Below are 25,020 nucleotides of genomic sequence, written 5' to 3' on the forward strand. Positions count from 1 at the left end.
GTTGTGCCCTGCATTTACTATGACCACAGCAGAAACCACCCACAATTAACATAACTAACTGATGTACAGATTTTAAAAAAAATGAAATGGGCACTATACTGTTTCAATTGCTTTATGTCATTGAATGTAGTGTCTTTGTTGTTTTGTTCAAGTCACTTGATCACACTGCATGATCACTTCAACCTTTTGTCACCAGCTGAGGTAGACTTGCTTGCCTTTGTTTCTGTAAACCTAGATATGTGAATGAAAGAAGTATACAAAGGAAAATCATGCTCATGTATTCTAGAAATCATTTATTGAAATGTCAAAGTTAAAGGACAGAGTATAAATTGTTCAAAGAAATATTCCTTGCCTCCTAACAGAACCCATTGTAGCTATATACTATTGTGTTCCCAGGGTCTGAGGGACACAGGGTTGCCCCATTTTAGTTAATGGTACTAAGGATCCTGAGCAACTGGGCCAAGTACCCCTTCAGCACTTGACTCTCAGTGGTAGTGCGGGTTGAGCATCCCAAGGCTTCTCATGCAGAACAGGTAGACACAGGGGGCTGAACAAAGCCTCACAACTCAAAATATGCGCAGCAGCAATAAATGATTGTCCAGTCAAATACTTGCTTTCATGAAAAAAATAAGCATTTATATAAAATCACAAAGTAAGAAATGGCATTCACAAATGATACACACAGTCACTCAGGTCAGGGTGCTTGTGTTTCATAGGTGGGTTCCTGACTTCCACCCCCAATTCATTATATGCGACATTCAGGTTATGCCCTGCTAGTAGTCCGAGTGTCAGAAGCCCACTCTGACTCCTTATTATAGTCAAAGGTGTTTCAGCAACAAAGTGCTATCTTGCTTGGTTGCGGTGGCTCCCTCTGCCATACGGGCTCAGCATTCCTCCTCTGTGTGCGGTCTGCAGCCCGACCGGCACAGCATCAATCTTCACGATGGCCCTACCTGGCATGCAGAGTCACCGACTTGACACCACCCATGAGCTACTGCCCGATCAGCTCATCAGCAATTTTCAGGGCGGCCCCCAGCTGGCATATGCGGTGCTGACTGGGCACTGCACATGGGTGATGACCAGTTTGGTTTGGCAGTGGTCATGGCTTGCTTCACGGCAGACCTCCTCTGGCATACGGAGTTGTCGGCTTTTCCCTGCCCATGCTCAGTGACCCAACTGTTGCAGCAGATGTCTCCTCACACCTTGATACAGGGATCCACTCACCAGGATCTCCCACTGGATCTTGCTCCCTCCAGTGCTCTTCTCTTCCTCACAGGCACACTGGACTTGGCAAGCAGGCAGGTGCTACTGCTCCAGGGTAGATGGTCTTGGATTCCCTGGATGATGCCTCGTTATTCAGCTGGGAGACTAGAAACCCTTGGTCCCCAGTCCTGGTCACAGGCAAAAGTCTTGCAGAGCTTCTTCTCACACAGCCCGACTGGCTGCATGAAAGTTGACAGGTTTTGGGGTCTCGAGCTTACCTTCTTGTGGTTCATTTCCAGACACCAAATATTATTATAAGTGCTGAATCTTTGAAGTTTGTTTGGGGTCTGCTTCCTTTTAGAATTCCCTCTCCTCTTCGCTCTCTTTCTGCCAAAAGCGGTCTGCAAGGTCCACAATACATACCATGGGGCTAACTAGAGGTTCACACCTGGATGTTAGCCTCAGTGATATGCGTATTTCAAAGGTTACCCCACGGTCTCAGCCCTATTCTTTATGATTATCTTTTCAGCCCCATGTGCTTCCTGAGACGTACCTAGGCCCCTTCCCAGTGACCTCTCCTAAATCAAAGAGCACCATTTTAAGTTTACTGGAGAGCCTTGCTCTCCCTTCCACCAGTGTGTCCCACCCCGCTTACAAGAATGTAGCAATGCACAAACATGTCTAGGGGATTCCTCTACCTCCTAGCCTTGTGTTTCTCCATTCAGCCCTGGGTCTTCCAAAATGGAACCCAGAGCCCTCTATGTATTGTGCCATTCACAGCCAGATATACACCCAGCACATGTGCACCACACATGCACTGCACAGCACTACACATCAAACCAATGTAGGCAAGGGTGAGTTAAGCACACAGCAGCAGAACTTTAAATAAGTGAGCCTGTACACCTACTCCAGTGATACTGCTAAAAAGGACCTATTACTACATGGCTTGCTGCTGCCACTGCACTCGTGCAGCTTAACTCCTGGAACAGGCAGTCGCCTTTCACCACTATGAGGGTAGTGTTTTGTGCGCCCCTGCCGGTCCGAAAAGATTACAATCTATAAGACAGGCCTATGTCATGGTGCACGCGCATGATCAGCGTTCGCACATGCCAACAAAAATCAGCTTTAGGAATCCAGACAGCATTAAAGTTGAGGCACTCAGGGCGTGGGTTCATGTCCACCACTATGCAATGGACTTTTCCGTCACAGTAAGATCAAAATGTCAGTGACACCAGGACAGGGTTCATGTTCCATGCAGGAGTTACAAATGTTCTAGCTTTCAGTGCCATCTAAGGAATAATTAGAGCCTCCCCAGTCCTGCAGGAATAGCACAGCAGTGGGTCTGAAATTGTGTTGTATACTCACAGGTCCGTTAGTGACACTTCATAGACTGCTTCTGGGATGCTTTCCATGGAACCAGTTGAGCACTATAATTCCATAAACTCTACCTTTACACCAGGTTCATATATACAGAACCTGCAAGGTGTAACTACAATTGTAAATTTTATTATATAGCACTTACTACCAGAACTAAATGTTAGGAATTTGTAACGCCCGGGACTAGAGGAATCCAGACAAGGACAAGAAGTTTTAATGTGTGCTCAGTCTGTGGGTCATGTAGACATTTTTGTTTGCTCTCCTGCCTCTGGTATATCTGTAAAATAAAATGTCATCCTACAATATGAATTCCCTTGTTTTGCACCTTTCTTTTAGTAATTAGAGTTACCATGATGGGCCGGGTCGGTGTCATGGGAACCTGTCACTTGTAGCCAAATGGGGAGGTGAAAACGGATTTCAGTAATGGAAACTATAGGGCGACCTGTAATTGGCTCAGTGAACTCTTTACTCGGGTTTAGTGGCCAAGAGTCCAAGCCTGCACTCAAAGCTGCAATTGGCTGATGCCGAGCTATGTTGTTTTTCAATTGGGTGGCTGGGAGGCCGTAAGTGCACGTTGCACTTTAAATGCATCTAGCTGAAATAAGCAGCACACAGACGGATGAAGCAAGTTTTATTGACCTAATATGCTATTGCCTTTTTCTGTTCACCTGGCGGTCATTTAGAGTGTGCAGAGTCAGGATTGTTTCCATGTGCTTTGGTGTGTCTACCTCAAAGCATATTGTTAGCGCGTCAGACCTTAATAAGTAAACTTACAAGGGGACACGAATAGGTCGATGAAACCTTTGTCTCATATTAAGAAGTTCTTACCATAGCTCCCGTACATAAATCAATAATCACTTTCACAACAATTTAATATTCATTAGCAGTCAATAAAATCAGTAAACAATGAAGTCAGTAAATGTCACACACGATGACCTTACAGCCATGAATAACCACACCTTTAGTAAAGTTTCGTAAGTTTATTTCCCTTATATTAACAATGCTGAAGTCATATAGATTAATCTCCAAATCAAATGAAACACATATAAAAACAATACTGGTTGTCCAAAGCGACAAAAGAAACGCAATCTAATCAAAGCTTGAATCACAACACATTCTAGAGCTACAGTGCAAATCAATAGCAAAGTCAGCTGCGACAAAGTTATAACATACATGAAATTCAACAAGATAATTCATCAGTCATTAGTCCCTGTAATTGTCAGTCATATGTGAGGGCTCTTAACTAACGTCAGATTAGCATCAGCATGTTGGGCTTCATGCAAAACAATTTAGAAACACAAATTTAGAAAAAACATCTAACTATGGATCTGTCAAAAACAGCGCAGTTGGTGCCTAGAAAGAAAAGGCATAAAATGCATAACAGTCACATTTCATCATATCTACCTATCCTCGGTATGGGTCAGCAAAGCAGAATCAATCTTCGTCCTCAGACCATCAGTCCGTCAGCATTTTTATTAACCACTAAGAAATACAGCTTCTGCATGAGGCCTGGCAAAATAGGCCAAGACACTTGCTAAGTTAAGGCCTACATTTAATTTAATTTATTTCCTTCCCTCCTCTGATTATTCTTAGACTGTTTCAATTTAATTCTTTGCATAATTTACATAATCCCGATATACCAATTAGACAAACCACGACAATTAATATTCCCTGTAATGTTTTCAATAGAACCTCATTCCAAATGTTGCTGAGCCAATTTCCCACTGAAGCAAACCCTTTGCCAACCTTTTCCCAAGCACCTGGTTCTTTCAATTACTTTAAATCAGCACTTGCATTAGTCAGGTTAGTAAATTCATCTCTTATCTCTTTACTAATATCAGGTATAAACGACCAACAATGCCTAGAGTTAATCATTCTACACACTCCGCCATCCTTCGCTAAAAGAATGTCTAAAGCAAGACGATTTTGAAGTCATAGCTCTATCCGCAGCTAATTCAGTATCTATCAGGAGTATAGCCTCGGAAAAATTTGTCAGCATGTTATCAACAATGGTAGACAACTTTTGAATCTTAATCGAATTCAGGATGACTCCCACTGAAGGAATCGCGGCACCAAATATATTACCCACTATAGCAGAAGAGGACTCCCTCCTCTGTCTCTTATGATGTCATTCAGTCACTTTCGGAAACTTTTTCAAATCCTCCATCTGGTAAATCTTTGGGAAAACTATCCCCAAATAACATGTCCCATACCATCCTCTTGGAAGACGGTAATAAGCATTAAGTCCACAAATATAATATATCCCCGGAATCACAGGGTCCTGCGCATTCAACATAAATGTCCATTTACTCTGAAACAAAAACACATGCCTACATTCACTCGTACCCACAAATAAAGTGTCAGTGCGCGATTTAGGCCTATATCTACAAAGCTTCCCTTGCGTTTTAATTGCACTATAAGCTTAATCATCCTTTTCTCTAAGCCTTTTTCTAATTTCTCCTTTAACGCCTTTCTCCTGTCATCAGTGTGATCTAAGAAGCTCTTCTCTAAAGGTGTAAGCAAGCATGTCAGGTTATTTTTATGCGCATAAGCTGTGCCAAATGTCAATGTAGGTTCAAAGAATCCTCTAACTAATACTATCTCATTATCCTTAGCTACTTTACTCAAATATTGAATTATAGGAACAAACGAAAACACAAGATCATGATTCAAATAGAAGTACTGAATATACTCCTGGTTATAAAACCTTGTTAGTAACAGACTACAACTTATCCCGTAGGTTAGAGGCAAACTATGATAGGTGACTCCTTCTTCGACTGATGAAGGAATCTGCGTACACACAAAACAATTCTGCGTATCCATTGTCTCAACATACTCACTCAATAAGTGATAGAAAACGTTAGAAGAAAGTTCTCTTTGCGCATTAGTATAATCATGCAAATATTTCTCGTCTAACTTAAAACTCTCTAGTGCCGTTAGTGCAGTAGTCATCTCAGAAGCAGAAGTATGGTTGGCTCCTTTCGCATCAGGGACAAACATACCCACAATCAACATCACAAACAATATGCCGCACATAATTGCCAAACCAATGCTCATATATTTACAGTGCTTAGCATCTCTCCCTTGTTTATTAAAGTCAACCATGATCTGTAAAGAATCAGAAAGCTGAAGGAATTAAAAAAAAAAAAACTGCAGCAAAAATCAAAAACAGACAATTCTTCTTTCAGCAGTTCAGTTTCACTCCCAGGAACCCTTCTTCCTTGTCAAAATCGGTTAGCAGCTTTGTCAAAATCAGGTTATCAAATGTCTTTTTCAGTTACTTTCAATAGTCTTTTTCTCAAAAATATTTTCTCTCCGATTGTTTCAACGGTTCAGTTCATTATCTTCTTTCCCGTCACCTCAAAATATTGACTTAGAACTTCTCTATCAAAACAAAAAGACATAAACTCTTGCTGCCATTCGTTTGTAGTTGCATACGTCCATTCAGGACCTGCGTATCTTCGACTTGCTACTCTTTTTCTCTTCAACTTTCAATCACCACTCAGCTCTCCTTCACTTAGATCTTCTTTTCTCGTAGTATCTACTTCTTCCTCGATTGTTTGTTTGTTCGACAACCAACTCTTTCTTTTTCTCCACTTGCGATTTCAGCCACTTATCTCCTTTCAGCGAACCTTCTGTCAGTATTCTCTTCAAGACTGAACTTGAACCTTTTTCTTGCTCTTTGGTGTTTTCTCTTGACGGACCAGCAACCGGTTCAGGAGGAGTCGGATGACTTAGATCCACCTCAACTCCTTCCCCTTCTGGGTCTGGCAATTGCTCTGCATGTCTTTCAGGATCGTCTGCTTCTGAGAAAGACCTCCTCTGACTAGGCTCTCCTGCTGCTTCAGTTGAGAGAGGCTCTCTGATACTCTCCTGGAGGTCTCCATCTTCGTCTCTCACAAGAGTGACTGAACCGTCCTCAACGAGCTCAGATCCGGTCTCAGTTCCTCTTTGTTCTTCTTCCGGCTCTGAGACTTGTCTCACTGTTGTTGGTACTCTCAACAACACTTCTTCATGATCCAGTGGACATGCCACTTTCTTCGTGTGACTTGCGTGAATCCAGTTCGGCATCCCAGCACACTTCACAGCAGTTAGGACCACTTGATATGGTCCCTTCCAAGGAGGCTCCAAACACATAATTCTCACATGCTTTCTGACCACAACCCAGTCTCCAGCTCTCAGGTTGTGCCCTGGGTCATGGATCGGTGGCAGTGTGGTGGCCTCCACCTGCTGAGAAAAAGAGCAGACTACATCAGCCAGACCCTTGCAGTAATCCAACACCATATCATCTGTAATGTTGACAAGTGCATTGCTCTGTCGTCCTGTCAGGTGTGTTTCTCATTGACTTCAACACTAAAGGCAATGCATCGGCCCATTTCAATTCATAGCTGAACACATTTTTGCAATTCTTGACTTCAAGGTATCATTCATCTGCTCCACTAGTCCTGATGCTTCAGGGCGATAACTACAATGCAACTTCTGCTCAATGTTCAATGCTGCACACAGTAATTTAATTACTTCATTATTGAAGTGACTTCACCTATCTGATTCTAAAGGGATCGGAAACCCGAAACGCGGTGTAAGTTCCCTAAGCAGTTTAGCTACGGTGAGACTCTTTCATTTCTTTGTGTAGGATACGCTTCAATCCAGTGACTAATGATGCAAACAATCACCAACACATATCTCAAACCTCCACACACAGGCATCTCAATAAATTCAATCTGCATTCTGCTGAATGGACCTCCTGCTTTTCCAATGTAGCTCAAATTAACCTCTGTCCCTTTCTCTGCATTTAACTGCTGGCAAATGACACAACAATGGCAAACTACTTCAGCAACTTGTCTAAACTTGGGGTTAAACCAATCAACCTTGAACAGACGAACCATGGCATCTCTCCTAATATGTGCCTGACCACGACAGTATCTTGCCATTTGAGACAACAGAGTATTTGGCAAGATCAATTGATCCTCCTCAGAAACCCACAACTCATCTTGCCTTTGTATACATTTCAATTTACTCCAGGAACGTTTTTTCTCTTTGTCGACATTATGCTGCAAAGATTTTAATTCTTCCAAAGTGTCAAATACTTTCAATGCATAGCTCGTACAGGTGTTGCGTCTTCCTCAGGTAACAGTTCCCACTTGTCTTTGAATGATATACAGTTCAATGCGCAAAATCTTGCGACTTGATCCACATGTCCATTTCCCAATGATACATAGTCCTGAGACCTCAGATGTGCACTGCATTTCACCACAGCAATCTTTTCAGGCAACTACTTTCTGACAGTACTGCAATTTTAGTGGTGACACTTTATGGCGATTCTTTCCCAAGTGGTTCAACAGGGCAATCGAGTCATACTTGCACTCGTCCCTTGTCTTGGACTCAATAAGTCAGCAATGTACTGCACCAGAGTCGATCGGAAAGGCAATTCCGACGACTCCAAATTCCTTTTCAAGATCTGGTTGAATAAGGAAGGTGGCTCTGTATACCCTTGAGGAATTCTACACCAGCAATAGACTCGATCCAGGAATTTGAAACAAAAGAGAAATTAGCTATTCTCATGAAAAGGCACAGAAAAGAAAGCTTGTGACAAATCAATTACCATAAACCACTCTGCATCACATGGAATCTGGAATAGTATCACAGCTAGATTGGACACTACGGGACAACATTTGACCCCAATCTCATTTATCTTTCTCAAATCCTGAACAATCCGAACCTTGCCACAGGGCTTTTTCAAACCCATTATTGGTGAATTGCATGGACTGCTCAACACCTCCTTCAAAACTCCCTACTCCACAAAGTCTGCAATTATCTGAGCCACATTCATCAGGACATCTTGTGTCATGTTGTACTGTGGAAGTTTAGGAAAAACTGCATTCGGCTTTAGGGTAACCTTAACTGGCTCCAATCCTTTAATCGGACCTACTTCTTTTCTTGTCAAATCCCACACGTTCTCTTGTACTGTTGCCTGCAAATCAGAATGGAGTTCTTTCACTGTGACCATCGGGAAAAACTCAATCAAAGGGTACTCCTCATTTGTGGTTTCACACTCTGTTTCTGGGGCTTGGTCTTCCTCATCATCGCTATTTGTCTGTATATCAATTCCGTCATTTGAGCAAGTAATCAAACATTTTGTTTTACACAGCAAGTCTCTTCCCAGTAGGGATACCGGACTTGAATCGGATACTACAAACTTATGCAGTCCCTGGAAATAGCCAATCTCGACTTGCACTGGATCTGTAATCAGGTTTGTCAGATATTGGTTTACTACCCCCACAACCTGCACTGTTCTACCTGAAAGGGGCAAATTCGGAACCTCTGCACTTCTCACTGTAGAGCGTGTAGCTCCAGTGTCCACCAAGAATGAAACTCTGTGACCCATAATCTTTCCTCTCACATAGGGTCCTCTGATCTACTTCTAAAGAAGTCACAAGCACACATGGCTCCTCATCTGAACTGTCACTCGTCTATTCACCATTTATTCCATCCTCACCGTGTAACGGGAATTGGTGCACTGTGTTACTACTTCTGTCTTGTCTCTGACCTGTGACCTGTTGAGAAAGCATCATCTGTTGCTGCTCCATCGGGGCTTGAGATATTTGTATTTGCTGTCTAGGTTCCCTGGAAACCTGCTGCTGCATCAGCTGCAATTGTGACACTTGTGCATGGGGCATTTGCACCTGCTGCATGGGCTGAAAATTCTGCATTTGATTCACGTTATTCTGAAAATGTGGATTTGGACCCCTTAGTCTTGGTCTTCTCACATTCTGAAATGATTTGATGTCATTACTCTGCTGAACAACACCTTCCTGCACCATCATCAGACACTTCTGCTTCCAATGTCGCACGGCTCCGCAAATGTGACACGGCAATAGCTTCTTCATTCCCTGCACATCATTCTGAACCACCACAGTATTCAAATCTGGACCACGATTCATATTATCTCTACAATCTCTACCTCTCATCTGAGGCTGAAACATGAGATTTCCTGCTGCACAAAATTTCCTTGCACTCCTGACTCAGCTGCTTCAATCTGCATCACCATCACTTTCTCTTTCAACTTTTTCTGCTTCAACTCAATCTCGTCACAACAGTATTTCCGCATACTGCAACACCTCATCAATTGGCTTCGCTTGCCAGCAAATCAAATGACTCTTAATCATCGGACCAATTTCGGGTTTCAATCCTTCCACAAATCTGAACATAAAATGCAGCATGTCTTTCGGCTCAATTGATTCTGGCCCACTATATTGCTTGAATGCCTGCAACAATCTCTCATAGTACGCATGTATTGACTCCTTTGCTTCCTGCACTGTCCCATCAATCCTCTGCCAATCAATATTTTTGGGCAAATCCTCGATTTCAGGAATTCAATCACCTTATAGTAATAGTTCATTACCTCAGGAGACGGTGCGCCTGTATACTTATCTCTCTCCGGTTCACTTGTTCGCCAATCTACAGTCCTCTTACACTCGACCCATAAGTCAGCTGAAACCACTATCTCCAGTAATGTGTTCAAGTCCTCCCACAAACACTTCGCTAGTTTCACAAACCTGTCTGTCTGCTGATACCACTCTACTGGCTTCTCTCTCAATTTTGGATAATCATTCATAAATGATAGAATGTTACCTCTGCTCCAAGGGACGTGAACAAAATTTCCCCCTGGAATTTCCCTCATTGGTAAAATCTTTACTGGATCTTTGTCCTGCTATACATTATCAGTCAATCCAGAGAATCTCTTTTCTTCTTGTCTCTTTTCTTTACCCATCTGCCTTCCCATTTATCTAATGCTCCCAGATCTGAGCACTCTGCAGTAATTCTTTAAGGTGTGCCTTCATTCTGGCTGACCTCATGTGTTCAAAATCTTTTGCCTCGAAATCTAATCTGTAACTCCTCTTCAAATGCTTTGTTTTCTCAATCTCTATGCCATGTTTCTCTGCCAAATCTGCCAACCTCTGATGTACCTTGCTCACCTCGCTCGTAATCTTTGGGCACAAGTATCTCAATTCTGCCTCTGTGTAGGACTCTAACCTATTCACCCCCATCGTGCCCTCAACGAGTTCACCTGCTTCCATGCTTAATCTGACACAATTCAAATACGCCTCTCCTTTAGGGGCATTCTGTGGGGTATTCAGCTTGTCTAGCCACTCAGTTAACTGCTGAGCTGTCAGTCCCTGTAAAGAAATGTTACTTGCTTGGACCGGGGGCACCTGCTGTGCCACTGCATTCGGAGTCTGCGGTGTCAATAATTTCAGGCTCTGCCCTACATTTGGTCCAGTCACGGCATCTGGAAGTGCAACAAGTGGACTAAGATCTAACAACGATCTTGATCCGTCAAAAGTCTGACCCACGGAAGAGACTACCTGAACTTGTTCATAATGTCCTCCCCTCATTAGGCTTTGAGACAATACCCCCTACTCACTCACAGCCATTTTCTTTTGTGCAAATAATGGTACAGCTGGACCAACAGTAATCGGCAGCGATATTGCATCCGGGGCTGCTCTGGCACATACACTCTGTGGGAGAGTAACTCCCATACTCTGATTCATCATTGGAGTCAAGTGTGACTGTGTCCCTGTCATTGGCGTAAATCTTGGCATTACCTGCGGCTGCACTTGGGGCAACAAAATTGAAGTCGGCTCCGTCTGGACCAGTATTTATCTCGGAACCACCTGTCCCCTGGGCACCACTAAGTTCAAAGTCGTCTCTACAATGGGCACATCAGGATAAATTCTCTGTATCTGTGGCGGCTGCATCTGTGTCTGCACTACAGGAGTGGTTGGCATGTTAGAACCACTCTGCACTGGATTGTGTGTCAGGTTAGCATTAACCTGCACTGGGCTCGCTGGCCCGGTTACCTGTGCCGGGGCTGTCAGGTCAGCACTAGTACTCGGTCCACTCTCGTGTCCTGTATATGGCGGTGGTTGGTCTCTCAATATCTGTGTAACGAAATCTTCATTATCTGATTCCTCCTCCACTGTTGAAGACTTTCTAGCTCCCGTACTTTCGGACAGACTTGTATTAGTCTTCCTAGTCACTTTCTTTCCTTCCTTCTCATCCTCCTGTGTAATAGCTGGAAATAACTTAACTCCCTGCAAAGTCTCTGATCTCCATCTCGTCTGCTCCCAATCCCATTTTGCTTCCGCTAAAGTATTTTCTACCCTTCTTATCCTTCTCTCAAATTTCAATTGCTGTTGCTGTCTAGCTACCAGCTCCAAAACTGCTAATGCCTCAAACTATGCTGGTCTCGGAAGGGGCTTCGATTCATATAGCACCATCCGCAATTGCTCCAGAATCTTCAAATTGAACGTCCCATTTTCAGGAAACGCTAAGTTCCCATTTTTCTCTGTCAACTTGCACTATAGGTTTAACCAAAGACATGGCGTGACACCTCTCTCCTCCATTACAATGTAAGCCGGTGTATTCTCTGGCAGTTTAGGCTCCCCTACACTCGCTGTAATGTACATATCTCCCCTTAGGGCACTTCTCAACGCTTTGAAAAACGTCATCTTTTCTACTTTTGTTTATTCAAAATTGAATCAGGAAATTACTTTTAATCCCAAGATTCCTTTCACCCACATTCTCAACCAGTTGCCTCTCACGGACGGCTGCCAATCCGTGCGCAACCCTTCTCACTAACCAACCTTTCCCAGCGCGGCTCCAATGACCTCACACGTACCGTGGCTGACAATGTCCGATGGCTCTTCCTCCTAAACTCCAACCCACACAAAACTAATGCAAAATATTGCGAGCACTAATCAAAAACAAATCTGCTGGTTTACTACAGGAAAGGTAACACAATCGCTTCAGAAACCTTACGAATTTTCATTGATGGCTCTTTTCGCGCATGTAGCTATTCCTCTCGGTTTCCCAGATTCGAAAGCAAAATTCGACCCGCAAATTTTACTCTCAACTGATCAATGGGTCTGTCCTGGTGCACGTAGGACTCGCCAAATCTCAGTCGAAAGTTTCTCTTGCCCACTTTAACTCACACACTGACTTGTTGACCACGCCTGATCAACCTACTAGACCAGACAAATTACAACATGTAACCAAGTGTCTCATACACTTTTACAATATACTCTGGAGTCTTAGACCACGCAGAGTCCGTACATCAACAAACACGTGGACAATTTTTTAGCACAAAGCACCACACACATGTGAAGTTCGACTTCCCTACTCTCACACTACGGAGTACGCACACTCCTACTACAACTTCATTTGGAGTACGAAAACTCCCTAAAAATCCTCGCAAACCTCACAATTCACCTGCGATTTGCATAAGCTTGAGCAAGCGCAACCTATTTCTTTCACTCTGTCATTAGAACACCGGGAACATCCTAAACAACCATTAGCAAGATCCAGGATCTGGGGAATCATTTCTAGGCTTTGGGAACATCATTTTCTCTCCAATTATCATCATAAAAAACAAAATCCAAATCTCGCTACTGAACTCTCAAAAGGACCAGCTTCAAACCTCTATCATCCCTGGGACCCCCTGTCACTGTATACTGTATGTCTATGGTAGGCTCCTAAGGAGATGAATCATCGGTCTCTTACCATAACTGTTAACACCTGTCACTCTGTACCGGACACCTATGGCAAGCTCTTAAAGAGACAAACCATCAGTCTGCTACCATAACTGTTAGCGCGTCAGACCTTAATAAGAAAACTTACAAGGGGACGCGAATAGGTCAGTGAACCTTTAGACTCATATTAAGAAGGTATTACCATAGCTCCCGTACAAAAATCAATAATCACTTTCATAACCATCTATATTCATTAGCAATCAATAAAATCGCTAATCAATGAAGTCAGTAAATGTCAAGCACCATGACCTTTCAGCCATGAATAACCACACCTTTAGTAAAGTTTTTAGTACGTTTATTTCCCTTATATTAACAATGTTAAAGTCATGTAGATTAACCTCAAAATCAAATGAAACACATTATAAAAACAATACTGGTTGTCCAAAGTGGCGGAAGAAGCGCAGTCTAATCAAAGCTTGAATCGCGACACATTCTAGAGCTACAGTGCAAATCAATAGCAAAGTCGGCTGCGACAAAGTTATAATATACACAAAATTCAACAAGGTAATTCATCAATCATTAGTCCCTATAAATGTCAGTCATTTGTGAGGGCCCTTAACTAACATCAGATTAGCATCAGCATGTCGGGCTTCATGCAACACAATTCAGAAACACAAATTTAGAAAAACATCTAACTATGGATCTGTCAAAAACAGCGCAGTTGGTACCTAGAAAAAAAGGCATAAAATGCATAAAAGTCACATTTCATCATATCTACCTATCCTCGGTATGGGTCAGCAAAGCAGAATCAGTCTTCGTCCTCAGGTCATCAGGCAATCAGCAAAGCATCAGTCTCTGAGTCAGAGAGTACAAGCCCAATGACAGAATGATTCTCGAATCTCTCCTAAAGTCTCTTCTCTTAAGTCTCCCAAAGTCACTCTAGATCTCAAATCTCCCTCTCCTAAAGTATCTCTGATCTCTCAACCTACAGGTCTCAAATCGGAATAATTCTCCTCTGTTGCGTTGTTATATCAAAGTCACTTAAACTATCCCCTAATTCCCTATTGGTCAGTTAATCGTATGTTTATACTTTATCCAATAATATTTCTACACCAAATCTATGAATTCTAATATTTCTCTATTCACATGCAGGGTCCGCCTTACGATGTTCTTGTCATCTGGCTCGTCGGGTAACAATATTGTTGCATCTTCAGCTCCAGTCAGTTGCTTCATTGTTCTCATCCTAGGAAGGTACATCTCACACACATTACACATAAGTTGTTACACTAGCGGGAACATCATCTCCTTGCAGTTGGTTCTCACGAAAAGCTTCTGTTAAGCACTTTTAACAAGACAATGGACATTTCACAGTTTAATTCACTCTGTCAGCATTTTTATTAACCGCTAAGAAATACAGCTTCTGCATGAGGCCTGGCAAAATAGGCCAAGACACTTGCTAAGTTAAGGCCTACAATTAATAAGGCTAGAGCACACTTCATAACCCTTAATATTACATATTACTACATTAGTCTAGTACATTTTCAATATTTCATAAGTATTAATCATCAATTAGTACACTTCATGAACATTGGTGGCCATTCTTCGAGGTACATTTTCAAATGTGTGCATTATTTTTCTACATTATTCATTTTCTACATAACTAATTATTCAAAAATATATAAACACTTATTATTACTTTCTAAGAAAACCCCCTGCGCTAGCAATATCGTATGTCAAGCCCGGGTGAGGTGCACTGAATGTGCCATCTAGTTCTTTGAGCTGGGCGGTGGTATTCAGATCTGCCAATGTTTCTCCATGTCTGTTCATATACCTCCTCCTCCATTCTCCCAGGTTACATTTCCTTCCTTGCTATCTGGAACCCACCACAAATGCTTCTTCGTCCTTGGTTTCTGAATCGAACTGCACTTGAACTATGTGCCTCATCTTGACCTGCCCTGCCTTGATGACCGAGCTGCAGCCGCGCCCGAGCCTGGCTGCAGAGTCTCCCTGACTTCCGCTCTCATCACTTTTCGTTCATCATTGTCAGGATATTGCTTTGCTACCTCCTCGGCCGGTGTTGCAAGATATTAACTCACTCCCTTAGATTGTGCTGCCCTTTCACTTGCGAACATCCCTACAGTTTAATCACAGAGCTCTCCCTACTCTTTACACTTCTGAAGTGATTGATGCAATTCCGCTATATCATTTGAGCAGGTAAGCAGATATTTAAATATACAAACATCGTATAGATGTTTGAAGCGATGTATGCACTGAATTAACCTGTGATGTTCGATCCCCTGTTGGCACAGCTATTTAACATAAAAATGAGCGTCTGTTCGGGGATCATAAACCTTTGCAGCTATAGGTGACAAGTTTTGCATGCAATCAGCACCAGCTTATGCAGCACGGTAACCGGTGCATACAAATTGCTTTTAGTACAGTTCATGCTAATTAATCAATGATTATTAAAATTGCATCGAGTGACAATAGTTGTGCAACACATTATATTCGGATAACAGGATCTAATGCTTACAGTGAATATACACAAAATATGCAGGGAGACGCTTTACTGCTAGAACATCTACCTTTTTTAATTTTAAAATGCTTAATCTGAGTGATCTAATGTAGAGGGTGTTTGTTACCTCTTGACTATGCGCAAGACTGCTGCTTGTGCCCTAATTTTGAGCTTATTTACAGAGTCGAAGTGCAGGTTCCGGATCCCCCTTTCGTCTCTTATGCTTATTTTGCACTTCTCAGCCAACCAGGTTTTCCGGCTCCTTCTGTCAGAAGTGGGAGATGGTTTTATAAGCCAGAATATCAGCGATTAAACCACATTGTTTCTTTTTTTCTGCCAGGAATGAACCTACTCCCGACTTCATGCCAAGTAAAGAAAGCCCATACACTTGCCTCCATCCTGCTCATCCCATGGTGTCTCGCTTGTCTCAAGTGTTGCCTCGTGTTTGTCTTTCAGTCACTTGCACCTAAAGTCCTTAGTCCCTTCTTGCTGCCACCGTCTTTCCTCCTGCCATTATTATCCATCTTAGTGCCTCAACTCTGTGCTGCAATTCTGACCACCCCTCTTCCCGGCACCCTCTTTGCAGCCTTTCTTGCACCTCTGCACACTACTTCCTCAATGTAACCCCCCACACAGGTCCCACATGTTTCCACTCTACCGGGAACCCTTATCCCTCTGTTCTCCCAGCTAATAAGTCTGTCATCATTTTCTCCTTCATTACATGCTCATGAGCCTCGTCCGCCCCCCTGCTTGCTGTAGAGTTTGGACCAAGTACTGCTTCCTGTCTGTGCATACATTTCTTCATTCTTCACTGAGACACCTGCAGGGAGCTGTTTCCACTTCCATTACGGTCCCTTCCTCTCGAGTCCCTGCCTGCCAAACCAAAACATGACCAAGGTAATTAAGCCCTCAACAGAATGCCAAAATTAAACAGCCACGTGTGAGCTGTTGCAGAGAGGCTTCTCTTATCCCTGGAAACCGCCCCAACCCCCAGAAGTTACTTTTCAATTAAACAAATCGACTGCAAAAGCAAGCAATGTCAAGAGCATGTAAAAAAAACACCATATCAATAAAGAAATGAAGGATTAGCTGGAAAAGCGCACTTTAATTTCTTTACGGGGTTGTGTTAATTGCCACCTTACCAGGAAACTGGGAAATGATTTAACAAGGCACTTGGGGTAGAAATAACCATAAAGTTGAAATTATGTTATTGCCTATACATCAGTTCCTCTGGTATCAGAGAAATCTAACTTTCCACAGTAGGCCACTTACTGGTTTTAAGAAGGCTGAAAAAGCACTGGCAGCTTAGAAAGTGAAACTGCACCCAGAGAAAAGACCTGACAGAAAAGCAACAAGAGTCCACTTTTTTTAATTTGGGTTTCGCCTACACAGCTCTTGTGCTGTGCTTGCGAAATCTCTTGTAGTGAATAAAAAAAATCTCCCTTGAACACCCTGCCAGCACCCCAGCAGCCCTCCCATTCATGCAATTGTGTGCTCAGTGCCTGTACTGTGTGCTCTTGCGTAACTAGGCATTGACTGCTATTTTCTGCAGCTTTTTATTTGAAATGCATACCCGCCAGCTCTGGTGTTATTTAATGCTCAGGGCATGGCTGTGACAAGTGGTAGCCTGCTACCCCACGAAGGTCAAATTACTATGTAGTGTTTTTTAATATGCTTCACCGCCAACATGGCTTAAAGAAAAAAGTGCTATAACGCGGCAAGCATTGACCACGTCTTAGCGCCTTCTGTTTTTTACTTTAGGCCATGTTGCACAGCAGCTCGTGCTGCTGTGTAACATTTGAAAAATTTACAAAGTCAATACAGGCCTCAAAATCATAAAAACGTTACAAGACCTGCAGGTCTAGTAACTACGACCATAACTGTAATATACTTGACCCTATACTGGTCTCAATATGTCATCCTAGGCAAATATTTATTTAATAGCGCTGCCTTTTTCTTCATTATCACAAATGAGAGCACCTTCCAGTATGTGAGTTCAGCATTTTTGCTGAACAAAAGAAACTATTTTGTTTCATTAAATAGACTAAACGTTTGCTCTAAGCATAATGAGAATCTAGTCCACATAAAGGCTACACATGACCCCTGACTTGCCTATGTTCACTAATAGCATTATCCTCAGGGTGGGAGCAGGACTGTTTCTCAGCTCATTTTTAAAAACTCACATTTAATAAATATATTACTAATGCAAGATCTGGCAGCACGCTGTTATTTACAGACAGCACAATTTTCCTTGAAATGGCCAAAAAAGTGCTGTTTTACTTATACAATTATATAGGATATAAGCAATCTGTGGAAATTGGGTTTCAGCAAACATAATTATAATTTGCATATCACCATGTAAAGTGTTCTGAATTGTTTGCATTCTATTAAAATATTTTTTTCATCACCCAGAATTACAAAATAAGGGCTTTCATAACTACTGAAATGTATTTTTAAATGTTTGTACAGCTCACATTTTAGCTATTGAAATATATTAGACTAAAACATGACAATCTACAGCCTTTCATTTCACACGTTTTGTGCAGCATATTTGTCAGACAGTTAACTTTACAAAATCTTCCAACTTTGCAGGCAGAGAAAGAAAGGTAATTTTGTATATAAACTGACTTTTGACCTCCGTCTCTGAACACAGAATTAGTGTGACAAGATTAAAACAAGATTTAAAGGCATCTTTTGTGAGTGAACCGATCACCTGTTCTTTGTTAGCTTTGCCAGAAGGGGCGAGAATGCCCTAAATATAGCTCACCCTGATAAAATGTGACTTGCCATAGCAAGTGGGCAAGGACCTACAATAGATCTCACAAAGGCGAAACCTATTGGCTTTGCCATTGCTTGTTAATATAGCCAGTCATATTGCACGTAGATGAGTTTCTAAGAGCTATAAATAACAGATGCTCCTTTTGCTCAGCTTTATGGTACTTCATTTACTGAACTTGAAGGATGGAAGTGAGTCTACCTTGTCAGGGCTTAGACTGCATCTTGCAGGTCACACCAGTTGTCAGTGGGGACGCTTAACCTATTGAACCATATTGCTGGATTGCAGATTTTTCTCTCTCTTTTTCCAAGAGCATCACAAGCAACAACGCCTGTCTCTCCCTTTGTGACATGGTTCCGCCACCTGCACTCTATGTCCCTTGATTCTCTGAGCTTTGCACTTTTATTCCCCGCACATGATCTGTATGCCATTTTTATGTTTTATTTCTTCTTGCTTCCCATCCTTTTATTTCTGCCCCCACTTTTGAAGCCTCGTTTCCCAATTCACTGAGGTTTTGCATGCCATTCTTAGCTCTGTATCCTAGCCCACTGCCAGTCTTCCCTCGTAGGATTTCCTCACAAGTCTCGCTAACTGTCTCAGTGCCCCTGTCCTGCCTGCTTATCCCACTGTCCTTCATCCTGTTTGCTAAGCCTCACTTTCACCAATACACAGCTGTACGTCCTTTCTCTCTCCCTTTATCTTAACACTTTCAGGTCTTCATTGTCAGACTTGTGTCCCATAGTCATCCCCTTACTGATTCAGGGAATAGGGTGTTGAAATAGCCACTCATTACTAGCCTGCTCAGGGTCATTCATCATTTATTTAATCTAGTATGACCATTTCTTGTGCTTCATTTTGCAACTTGCTAATTCCCCAGGCTGCTTTTTAATACCTTGAAACACTGTACTGCTTTTGCCACCTTACTTTCACCTGGTCGTTTTGTCAGAGATGAAAGAGTAAAAAAGAAATTGGGTTGGGAACAGGATGTAGGGGTTCCTGCCAACCTTTCTGTTGGCCAAGCTCAGCTCACAAAAAGACTAAATAAATGCAGGTAGCCTGTGGTGGTAGAGTGGAGGGCAAAGGGCTTGGATCACTCAACAAGATCACAAGGGAGAGATTTATGGCTGAGAGGAAATATTGGGGCGGAGGAGGTATGAAAGCTGTAGTGAGAGCTTTGATAAATGGACACATAACCTGTAGAAAGTAGGAGGCAATGGGTACACGCATGAAATCTGCAGTGTGTGGTGCATGAGGCGTATGAAACTTGTGGTTAGAGAGTCTGGGTGAAAACACTATTTAGTCTGTAATTGGAGACGTGGGTAAATAAATTAAGCACATAGTATGAAAAGACAGTAGCAAAGAACAGAAGAACCTATGAGGAGTCAGTGAAAGTGGTGTGAAACATGATAGTTGACAGGAAAGGAAACCTGTTTAGCATCTATGTTTAGAGGCATTTAGAAGCTAATAGGCTGCTATAAGAGAGTTTGCATTGTTCCTTACTACTGAAGTGCGAAAGCAGGGGACAAGTTTACTTAGAATTCAGGTTACTAGTAAAGCTTCTGTGCTGCCCCATCTAAATGATTTAGCTAGTAGATGGGACACGTGTATTTCTTTACAAGACAAGTAATTTATTGTAGCACTTTAGTAATTGGCCAAGTACATTTTCTAAAAAACAAACACACCCTGCACCCCTAGTTTGAGGTAGATGGATAGTAGATCAGTAGCACGCACTTACTTTTCCCTTGTTGGTTTTGTTATGAAAATCTAGTGTTTTTTTAAATATTGTGCATTTACTCTAGTGCTTTAATAGAGATAGAATAATTAAAGTGGATTAGTAAAGAAAAAACGTGAGATGTTACTGGGACTGGTGAATATGTGCCTCAGTTAGATGAGTAAGTAGAAAGAGAGAAGAGTTCGGAACCATTTTTGGGAGTCTCTTTCAGTCTGAAAGGTATAGAATGAGTCGGAGAGTGGAGGGGAAAGGGACAGGTGGAAGATTATTCTTATACAAAATAATATATGCTTGGATGTGTATATATAATATAAAAAAATATTGTTACATATAGACACACATTATGCATACGCAGTCATATCTCTATAGAAGGCATATAAACCCATTTAAATATATTGTATTTATCGCTCTGTGTGTGTGTGTGTGTTTTATACTACACAGCACCTTTAAACCACACAACCATTAGAAATGCAATGGTTATTTTTAAAGTCTTTAATTAAAATATTATTTGTCCAGCTTATTCTTCAGCCCACAGCATAACATAAAATCTCAATGTCACTCATACACTCAAGCAATTATGACTCGTCATATTTTTACTAAATGCAAAGAAAATATTTTTTAGCACCATATCATATTGTATGTATAAATGGCAAATTAATGAATGTATTTCAAACACGTAATTTAATAAATTATATATATATATATATATATATATATATATATATATATATATAGTGGGCATATTACAGTTGTGTGATTGACATTGATTTTTTTGTTGTTGAGATTTTATGTTAATAAAGAGCTGGTTATTATTGCAGATTTTCACTTACAGAACCAGGTAGTAATATATACAAAAGAAGAGTAAATGGAGAAGGTAAATGAAGAATAAGTTACAATATGTAGGTATGTATAGTAAAGACGTAGTATTTTTACTTTCTAATTTTGAAATGTCATTTTTTTTTTACTTGATTTAAAACAGTTACAATACATTTAATCTACATTTGTTCACAGACATACATAATAAATGCAAATGGTTTTATTTAGTGTTGTTCATATGGTAGTGGCAATTAAGTTACTAATATATGCTGGCATTTATCACCCAGCAGGGTGCAGATATGCACTATAATTTGTTCATCATCAAACACTGGAGAAAAACACAAATGAAATGGACTGCGAAAAAACCTATTAAATACAGTGCTTGTTCAACTGTGAGCTGTGCTTAAAGTGCAAAAGGAATTCATAGTAACTAACTAGATTTCTTACCCAAAGCTATAGATTTCTTTAAAAGTCATGAACCATGCAAGGCCACATAATGACATACCTACTGTTGGTACTGTTTAGTATAGGGAGTCCATTTTTTTTTACTTAAGTAGATGTTTGTACCTACAATTACAATTTAGGAATTAGAAGGCACAAGTTGATTACATTTTTGGGCAATCTATGTTTAAAGGTTAACTTAGTGTCATCACATTCAGTCCATCCTCTATTGTTCCTTAAATATATGGTGTAATGTCCTGAAATAGTATTTTGGCCATGATTGAAAATAATTGCAGGACAAGTAAAAGTGCGTCCCGAAATGGAAATTTGGGTAGCAATGAATTCAGTAATTAAGGAATTCATTTTTATATTATCTGGAGCAGTTCTTTTTACCACTACACATAAATATTTATTCACCATAGTTAAACAAATTGGCAATACAACATTTGATTCACAGTTTGGATACAAGTTAGCGTGCACAGCTTGATATATTCATGTTTTGAATTATATTGATATACAGTGAGGAATTGGAAGGTATAAATCTTTGAAATTCTGTAACTGTTGAGAATGTATTCAAGCATTGGAAACAATCATGTTCCCAGTAGTAGCTTACGGCAAAAAGATTAGTATGTGTGAAAATCTCATTAGCTAGAATTTACGTAATAGTCTCATAAAATGCTTGGCCATATTGTTGCTCATTTATAGAGAAGCTAACAGTTTCTGTACAGATATAAACAATATCTCTTATACCACTTATAGACTAGCACAGTTGGTTATTCAGTAGAAGTAAGGAATACAAATCACTTGTGTCTTAGAAACAAGGCTTATCTGTATTTTCCAGAAGTAATTATTTTAGTGAAGGGAAATATAAAATCAGATTAGTAATATGATAGTTATAGCAGTTATACCATTTGTATTACTAAACCGAAAGCCTAATATTTCTTTTTTTCCTTCTTTTTTCACATGGTTCAATATTTCCAAAACCCTCATTAGCTCTGAAGGTTTCTTTCTTTTTCAGAAATATTTTAGGTATACACACCAACGGATATTCACCAAGAGAAGGAGAATATATTTTTCTTAAGTGATTATATTTGCATAAACAAAAATGTCTGCATTCATTTTATATCATCTATGATATATAGTCCTTCTAATGTTTTCACATGTGGTAAAGCAACACATGCCATACCTTCTTTAAAAACTGTTGAGCCAATTTTAATTGATGCTTGATCTGAGCTTCAACCTTGAGATTTATGTAATTTTACAACGTAAGCTAAATATAAAGGGAAATTGTTCTCTTAGACTATGCAAGTCTTTCATTAGTAAAAATGTTGCCATTTCAATGTGTTTTGGTTCCTTAATATTGTCAAATCTTGCAATAACAAATTCATTACTACATCTACCTGTTAGTTTTTGTAGGTGTCTTCCCTACACGTATTAGTATTTACACAAAATATTTTTGCGTGCATTACTATATCATCAGCACAAAGTCCTTTCTTACTTCGCAAACATGTAGTAATACCCTTACCATTTTCCCTTTTGGAATGTCCACTTTTTCCTTTTTCTCAAATATATTTAGAATACAGATTCATCTATTTCTTGGCATAATTTGAAGGTATTGTGCTAACTGTAGCTATCCCTTTATATAAAAATAGAAAAAAAAGCAACAGTTCTAATAGTAATAATTAGAGTGAAGTCTAAGCCTCACCTTAGCTCTGCATATAACAAGTTTTCTTACTAAAATATTATGCAGCTGTATTTGTTTGTACCTTCAATACAAGTAAATGTTCTCTTTCTTTTCCTAATGTAGTAATATTATTTAATAACTAGGTGTATCTCCAAGTTTTACTTGAAGTGCAGTTCTAGTACAGCAATTGACCTAATCTAAATAGTGTTTGCCTAAGTATAGTAGTATTGGGCTATGTTTGTAGCCCAATACAAAATATAATCTAAAAACCAATGTGTTACAGCTCAATTCTGCTTGTTGGTTACAATACTTTTAGTTCATTTTATCACGTGATTAAAGTTTGTCTCTCTTTCACATGTGTTTTCAACAAATCACCAACCCTTCTTATCCTGTGCTCTATTGGTTTACCTGGTCATATGATCTTAAATATCACTGAAAGAGTTGTAGGTACACTGTAATATCCTTAAAGTATACATTCTAGTCTATTTGGTATATACTGGTATAATATTGTGCTTCATTTTCTACTGTTTGGGCTATGTTCGTAGCCCAATCTTACATCTTACTTCTAACCAATCACACTTTCTTTCAGTGTTCAGTGACAGTGTTCTAGCCAAGTACATCCATGTTTGGCACTTTGAAAGAAGAGGGTTTGTGTGTGGGTAATTGGACACAGTTATATCTTTTGGGCTTGAGAGTATTCCAAGAAGCATGAAATTGAGTATAATTTAGGTTTGGCAAATGTTTAAATCACATGGGTGGCTGAATGAGGTTTAAGGTGGAATAACATCCTACCTCTCATGTCCTCACTTAAGGCCAGATGTACGACCATTTTGTTTTGCAAGTTGCAATTTTCAATTTGAGATTTGTTTGCGAGTCGCAAAACAAAATGTACAGCAGTGTCAACCACACTGTATGTGAACTGTAAATGGGTCACAAGAGTCCTGCCTCATCTATATCCATGAATAGGTTGCAAATTGTGACACATTTGTGAATGACATCAATCACCGGGATGGTGGCCTGCTCGGGTCAGCAGATCACAATGTCTGTGATTGCTTTGTCAATAAAACATTTTTTTTAAATGCAGGCCATTTTCCTTAAAAGAAAACTGGATGCATTTAAAAAACAAAAATTAAAAGTTACCTTTTCGTTCTTTCATAGTAGGCCGGGCCATGGTCTGAAAAAATGTTTTCCCCCCACATTCACAAAGGGGAAGGCGTCCCATAGGGCCGTGTGTGGCACGGGGTTGGATGTCTATGGGGGATTGGCCGCATGGCCTGGCCTAATGCTAGGCTCTGCGGCCAACCCTCTCCGTGCACAGGCAAAAGCCATGCACGGTGAGGGTTGGATTAAGGTAAGGTATTTTAATATTACTTAATGTTAGAAAAACTTTAGACAATCACTGAAAAAAACAAAGACTGAGGGAACCTGATAGTTAGGAAATAGAATTAAAAAAACCTGTAGTGCCCTAAAGTAACTATAACTCACGCCTTTGCCATGCAAAGACTTCTTCTGTGTCATCATTAATAATATCTCTGCCACATACACACAGTACAACTATTGATAAAAAAAACTGTGCATGGCAGTGGCACAAGTTCTAGTCACTATAGGGCACAATCTAGAGTTACTTGAAATAACTCTAAAACTGTAACTGCTTTTTTGTGAATTTCTAAGGTTTTTTAAATTCTGTTTCCTAACTATAACATCCCTGTAACTTTTGTTTTTTTCAGTGGAAATATATACATATACGCATATGCAGGTCCATCTCTAGACAAATATGTACAAAGCCTAAACCCATATAGATTCAGACATGTATATGCCCACAACTACAGTTATGTATTCAAATACACATTCTTGTAGTGCCTAAATATACATACATTACCATATACAAAAGATTTTTTAACATAGATGTAGATGCACATGCATAACGATATAATAATAATTGAA

At 40.5% G+C, this 25,020-nt stretch overlaps 1 protein-coding gene across 5 annotated transcripts in view; it reads left to right on the top strand.

The window, feature by feature from the left end:
• Window positions 1-25,020, top strand: part of C9orf72 (C9orf72-SMCR8 complex subunit) — a 228,434-nt gene that overhangs the window by 7,360 nt on the left and 196,054 nt on the right. Inside the window, exon 2 of one of the 5 annotated variants that reach the window (XM_069240640.1) lies at window positions 20,954-21,038. The exons of 3 other annotated variants lie outside the window; for them this stretch is intronic. The gene's annotated coding sequence lies outside the window, so the exon portion shown is untranslated. The remainder of the gene's footprint in view (window positions 1-20,953; window positions 21,039-25,020) is intronic. One more of the 5 variants, XM_069240649.1, reaches the window with a different exon arrangement.

This window comes from Pleurodeles waltl, chromosome 1_2 (assembly GCF_031143425.1).
Source record: "Pleurodeles waltl isolate 20211129_DDA chromosome 1_2, aPleWal1.hap1.20221129, whole genome shotgun sequence".
NCBI lineage: Eukaryota > Metazoa > Chordata > Amphibia > Caudata > Salamandridae > Pleurodeles > Pleurodeles waltl.